This window comes from Macrobrachium nipponense, chromosome 10 (assembly GCF_015104395.2).
Source record: "Macrobrachium nipponense isolate FS-2020 chromosome 10, ASM1510439v2, whole genome shotgun sequence".
In the NCBI taxonomy this organism is placed as follows: Eukaryota; Metazoa; Arthropoda; class Malacostraca; order Decapoda; family Palaemonidae; genus Macrobrachium; species Macrobrachium nipponense.
Window position 1 is genome coordinate 6,256,176 of NC_087204.1, and position 7,500 is coordinate 6,263,675.

Here is a 7,500-nt window from a genome sequence, read left to right on the forward strand (position 1 = left end):
TAAGTATTTTTGTTGTAATTATATCAGGTACACACACAAGCAATATATATATATATATATATATATATATCTATATATATATATATATATATATATATATATATATATTGCTTGTGTGTGTACCTGATATAATTACAACAAAAATACTTACTTTTAGATACAACTTTACTCTTTGAATACATTGCCAAATATATAAAACCGAGTATATGTTGTTGGCTAATAACATTTTACAATGTAGTCATAACAAATATTATAAAATTGATGATGATACATTTTTTATATATCACTGAACACAAAAATAAATAAAATGAACCTCGGGGTCATGTATTGTTTTTCATCATACATCTGTTATTTACCGTAGCGCTGAAATTTATACTTGTTATGATCTACAGGTTCGAGTGTTTGCAGGCATCATAGTTCATTTGATATTTTTGTTTTTTAAAGTTAATACCGTACTGAATCCTCTCTCTCTCTCTCTCTCTCTCTCTCTCTCTCTCTCTCTCTCTCTATCTCTCTCTCATCAAAGTTCATTTGTTGATGTATATTTTGAAAATAAGCTAATTCCGTACTAAATCTCTCTCTCTCTCTCTCTCTCTCTCTCTCTCTCTCTCTCTCTCTCTCTCTCTCTCTCTCTCTCTGTTTTACGACTACATGGCTTTTTTCAACAGTTTAAGGGTCAATTAACTGTATATTTTGTAGAAAGTAATAAAAGTCATGTTCTTGACAGAAGAGGGTGATTAATTATGCGAAAAGGATGGGGAAGAATACTGAGGAAAAATAAGGATTTGTCCTTTTTTTTTAATTGTAGGATGCTGGCATACAGGTAGAGAGAGAGAGAGAGAGAGAGAGAGAGAGAGAGAAAGGACGCTATCATGGAACTTCTTTAAGCTCGCTTTTTCCAATGCTTTGGTCTAAACTGAAATGTTATTAACAACCGTATTTCATCCTTCCACCTTCACCCTCATAGGCTTCGGTTTCCAAAGAGTCTTCCGCGATGCCTTCCTTCTGCAATGAATCCCGCATTCACGAAAGGAAAGAAGATCACGAATTCGTTCCCTGCGTCCGAGGGAGGATTATTTCGCAAAAGGATTAAAATCAGCGTGAAACACCTTTGCAGAGGCGAAGGTATTTAATCACGAAACAGAACCGTAGTTTTCTGAACCGTTTTGTAGGTGTTATAATGAGCTCTGAAGATGCGTAGTTTACGCTTGGAAGGGAAAAGGGGAAACTTGTCAAGTTAGTGTTGGTTCTTAGAAACTAAACAACCCGTTTGGACTTACGTAAAAAAAAAATAGTTTTCTAGTAGTTCACAAAACTAGGATTTCATAATCGTCATTTTAGATCTATAGAAGTGAATCCTTCACAATAGCCGCTGAAAAGTTACTATTGGAGCACGAAATTTAAGGTTTAATTTCGCCATTTTATATTGTATGATAGAAGTGAACCTAAAGGCAGACTGAATTAGTATTACAAAATCATATATATATATATATATATATATATATATATATATATATATATATATATATATATGTGTGTGTGTGTGTGTGTGCTGTCGTGTGTGTGTGTATATATATATATATATATATATATATGACAGAGAGAGAGAGAGAGAGAGAGAGATATGATTATGTAGAACGAAAAGTCAGTAATTCGAAAGGTACTTATATTTTAGCGTATACCCGTGTATAGGTAAGATTCTTCTCTTTGTGAATTCAGATATTTGCGTTAACCACTAAAAACTGTGCGTGGCTAGTATTCCAATTTGGCTGAAAATGTCCTTGCCCTCTCTCTCTCTCTCTCTCTCTCTCTCTCTCTCTCACTCTCCACCCTAACACACACACACACACACACACACTCAGACAAACATACTTTAGTTTACTTGTACGCAAATGTCACTGATATTCCCAAAGGTATTTTATACTACAAGATGCCAGGCCAAATAGTACAGAATTTTACTTTTTATCCACCTCAGTTTTGGCAGCAGTCCGAATTTCGCTTCTTTGGCATTTCACATCACATTTGATAGTGTCGTTCAAGAGAGAGACATCCAGTGCAATCTCTGTTAGTTATGGTAATTTTCTTTACCTCTGTACTGCCAGCTTCAATTCTTTTATAAAAGTTTGAGAGTTGCAGTGGGTAGGAATGGCACCAGAAGGCATTCTATTCCTCGTGCTGACGTTTGCTGACCTCCCGAGTTGGAAAAAAGTTACATTCCTAAGTGGTAGTCCTCATTATTATTAGTAGTAACAGTGAAAGTACTGTACCTTGTGTGGTAGTCCTCATTATTAGCAGTAGCAACAGTGAAAGTACTGTATTTGTCGCTGAATCGTTAATACAAACTTTCTCAAAATCATCTGCAAAAATCATATATAAAAATGACATTGTATATAGGCGAAAGCACCGAAGCTTCCTAGACGACATGGTAAAACCAAACAAAAATAAACCGAAATTCATGACTCCTGAGTGTATGCTTTTTCGTCCCTCAGTCCAAATGCTCTCTCTCTACTTTCTTTCGAAGTCGCGCCGTTGGAAAAGGAGACCGTCAATATCGTCCGCTCTACTGAACGCGGCAGGAAACAAAGTCGTTGGCGTAATGCTTGTGGTTCTTAGCATTATTCAGGCGCCGTTTGTGGCTTCCGCCTCGGTTGTGATGTTACTCCCTCGTGGTGGCTGTTTTTATTCTCAGAAACAATACCATGAGCATGATGATGTATAAGAAATGAAGTTGGTGAATCCTGTCAAAGATTGTGCTGGCAATAAATGTCAGTAAAATTGCGTGCAGTCCGCACTGGATTGGGGCTTCTTAGAGAGAGAGAGAGAGAGAGAGAGAGAATTTTAAATTATGACTGACTTGTAGAAGAGAGAGAGAGAGAGATAGAGAGAGAGAGAGAGAGAGGAGTTAAATTAGACTGATTCGTAGCAAATAGGAGAGAGAGAGAGAGAGAGAGAGAGAGAGAGGGGGGGGGGGCGGGTTGGGGGGGGGTTTAAATATGATTGACTTGTATCAGAGAGAGAGAGAGAGAGAGAGAGAGAGAGGAGATTTAAATTATGACTGACTTGTAGCAGAGAGAAGAGAGAGAGAGAGAGAGAGAGAGAGAGAGAGAGAGGTTAAATTACGACTAACTTATCGCAATAATTGAAGACGAAAACACAGGAATGTCAAACACTTTAGAAGAAAACAGAATAGTCGTAATATTTAGCTACTGGGAATATATTTGTGATCTATTCGCTCAGAAACAATCACTCAGTCACTAACAGCCACGACATTCAACGTGCCAATGAACCCCAAAGTTCTTTCTGAGGGTAGAATGAAAACTTTTCAGATATATCATAATTTTAGGAAAATATTTCAACAAAGAAGTAATTATTTTATGTAAATATTTTAGAATAAAAATACGTTTATATAAATCATTAAAAAACTAGTTATTTCCAGTGAAAACAAGTTACTTTTATGTAAATAGTTTTAGAAAAAAAATAAAAAATGTTACTTTTCCATATAAAATAATTCTAGAAAAAAATAGTTATTTCTAGAAAACAATAGTTAAACTTTTTTTAAATAGTTTTAGATAAAAAAATTTACTATATATAAGTATTTAAAAAAAACTATATTTATTTCTAGTGAAAACTATAATTACTTATAAGTAAATAATTTTAGAAAAATAAAAAAATAAAATGTTTTATATAATAATTTTAGATTTTTTTTAAATGAAAACATTAGTTACATCCTGTCATACCATTAACACTGTTTGGGAATTAAAGTATCACTTCCATTTAATGTTAAAGACTGGATGGGCGTTTAATTGCACATAAATTTAATAGACGAAAACTATTGTCGGAGAAAACCCTTAGCCAATGAAGGCAGAAGATAGTTGAAATTAGTTTGTTACTATGGTAGATTCACATCAACCGTGCATTTGATAAGCCAATCACAGGGCTGGAATCTCTCAGTCTCTCTCGAGCGTTCACATAGCCAGGATGTATGTCTTTCAAACGTATACCTCAGGAGAGGTGGAACATAGATCCTATATGTGAACTCTCGAGAGAGACTGAAAGTTTCCAGCTCTGTGATTGGCTTATCAACAGCCAATCAGGAGCGTCGTAAGGGACTGACCTAGACATCAAATGCACGGTTGATGTGAATCTACTTTAGTTAGCCATTTTATATACTGCAACTGCGGCTCTTGCACGGGAGAAAGAAAATAGTTCTTTCGTATAACCACCAGACCCCGCCACATGAAATGGCCCATTCCAGTTTAATAACTGAAACTCTTATCGCAAATACAATTTCTTTAGGAGAACCATACTGGAGGGATATATTCCATGAAGAAGACCTGCTTCCATTTCCAGGATTTCAACGTAATATCTCCCCCTCCCATCCCCCCCGCCCCACCCCCACCCGCCACACTTAACGCACAGTTAATTCCGTATGTTAATCATAAATAAAATGAGAGAGAATATTGTTAACTTATGCTAGAGAGAAATTGGGGAATTACGGGGCGCTCCGCCCCCTCCCCCAACTCTCTATGGACTATGGCCGGTTTCCTTTGTTAATGCGTTTAAATTCGAATGGAAATTCCTTTTAAGTTATATATTACATTGGAATTTTCATTTCATTATCAATATATTTCTCTACCTTGGTAAAAAGCTTTCAGACACCTCAATAATATACGAAAATTTAGGGACAATCTAAAAGAAGAAGCTTTGCTTCGTTTGAACATATGGATGCATCGGCTGGTATTTTACCTCTGCATCACATATTTGCAAACAAAATCATCATGGTAAGCACACAATTTGAATAAATTCAATTGGCAACAGAATATGCAAGCGTAAATCATATCAAGGAATTCCTTTAATGAACAAATTACATGTTTTTTATTTATTTATTTATTTATTTATTTATTTATTTATTTATTTTATTGTTTTTTATCATGCAAATATGGAAATTTAGTTAATGACCGCACGCGTGGATATGAAATGTGCATTGCACTCATCAAAACGAGACATGAATCCCAAGGGTGGGTAGCACAACAGCCCATATCCGCGAACGTCTGTGAATTCTGAGAGGATACCTAGAAACAGGACCTTTCCATGACTCGAGTGACGGGAATCTGAAACAGTTCCTTTATCGTTGTCTTAGACTAAAGTCACATTCACAGCTGAACGACGTAGCTAAAAATAAACATCACAACAGTTTATGGGAAACATTGTTATAGTCGTTTTTAATGTAGTAGTCAAATTTAGGGAATGGGACAATACAATGAAGACAGCAGTTACTGATTTCATTGTAAGAAAAAGTGTTTTCGTAAATGGATAGGCCAGTGCAAATGTGCTCGATTTATGCCATGGAAGAAAAATTACCACATGTTTTTGAGGGTTCACTAACGATATCCACCTTAGGAAGGGTAGTGCCGTCAGTGCACCTCATGGGATACACCGTAGGCATTACTAAAGGTTCTTTGCAACGTTCACTCGGTCCTTAGCTGCAACCTGTTTCATTCCTTTTACTGTACCTCCTTTCATATTACCTTCTTCCATCTTGCTGTCCACCCTCCCCTAACAATTATTTCATAGTGTAACTGCGAAGTATTCCTCCTGTTACACCTTTCAAAACCTATCTACTCTCAGTTTCCTTTCCAGCGTTGAATGACCTCATAGGTCCCAGTGCACAGGTCCTTCCCTGAAATCAGACAGCTGAAATATACAGCGAGTCTGAGAGCTCTGCCCAGAGTCATTTTTCAATTCTCGTCCAAAGGAAATAAACCGCAAGCAGAAACAAAAAAAATCAAGTAAAATCCTTCAGAGGTCAGACGTTATTCCTTACAAGTTATATCGTAATCAACAGCTGGCTTAACTTAATTGCTTGCATTAGTTTCTCTCTCTCTCTCTCCTCTCTCTCTCTCTCTCTCTCTCTCTCAGGGCCATTAATGTTCCACACTATATAATAAGAACGGTGCTTTCCCCGACACCTCTTGAGAGTAGAGCCAGCAGCTCCTCCCCTCACAAGAATTTGGTCTCGGGTGAAATTCAAAAGACACCTACCGTCCCTTAGCTCCTTTTAGTGAGTGAAATATGTAGTAACTGGCTGTCAGATGGCTGCTATGGGTCGCAACTGAATATTGTGAAAAACGCCGAACGTTGATAGACCAACCTATAGCCGAACCTTAGCTCAGCTTCGACATCGTCCACGCATGAAAAAATCCGAAAATAGGTTTTTTTCCTTAGAAAAAAAGTTTTTATAATTTTTATCAGACTTTCTCATAGAAAATAGGTTTTAATGTCGTACTTTTTCCTATAGAACATAGAGGTTTTAATGTCATACTTTTACCGGTAGAAAATAGATTTTTATGTCGTACTTTTCCTATAGAAAATCGGTTTGAAAAGATACTCCTAATAGAAAATTAGGTTTTTTGTAATGTCTGACTTCCAATAGAAAATTGGTTTTAAATGCTACTTTCCTTTAGAAAATAGGTTTTAATGTCATACTTTCCCTATAGAAAATAGGTTTTAATGTCATACTTTTCTGGTAGAAAATAGGTTTTAATGTCATACTTTTCCCTATACATCATAGGTTTCAATGTCATACTTTTTCACTCATCGGAAAATTTTTTTCATTTGTTTCTTATTTTTCATTTGTTCAAAACTAGTTCACGTCTCCATGAACTGTATTATAAATTATATTGGAAGCGTTTGCATCGCCTTCATGTTGCCAGTTAGTAGAGCATTTTACGTGTTACAAATACCCAGCCCTCCAGATGGTGTTCTATCCTTCACGAGATACTGCTAATAGGATGAGTCAATCGTGATGGAGAAGTCGTTATATAATGAGCTCTTGCTTTTGGCTAATGTTTCACTGAGCTACAGCACCCAGAATTTATTCACAGAATAATGGAAAATATATCTTACCCGCGGTAAATAGCAGAATGCGCTGCCTGTCTCCATACAACACCAAAAAAAATCACTTTTCGCAGACGTAGTCCGTCAGCCAGAACCGACGAAGGAAACGGTAATTTTCCAGGCATGAACCTGTATCTCGATAGTCAAGTTACGGGCTGCTCTAGGAGCAAGAACCCGTGCTGGCATAAGGCCAGCTAAATCTAAAACAACGACAGTCAACCTGCGTGCGATGAAGCGTTTACACAGCGTTCCCCCTTTCGTAAAAGCAGCCTTCTCCTGATTTCAGTATCTGAGGTATTTGATAATTTATACATAATTGCTTAAACGATTATTTTTCTTTATTTATTATTTATCAAATATGTTTGAATTTACCTCAATGCGCTGCAGATGGGCTTACATTATCCAAAGAGATATGGAAATGAAATCGTTTTGTAGTAATGGCATTAGCATAATGAGCAAAAAGTAGTTGAATATCAATACTGCAATGATCATATGAAGGTATATGGGGCGATAAATGATGTAATAATCGGTGAGAGTAATAATTTTTGTTACGTGATCAAAAGCGAATGTAAAACGGGTGAGATGCTGTGGCATAAAAACGTA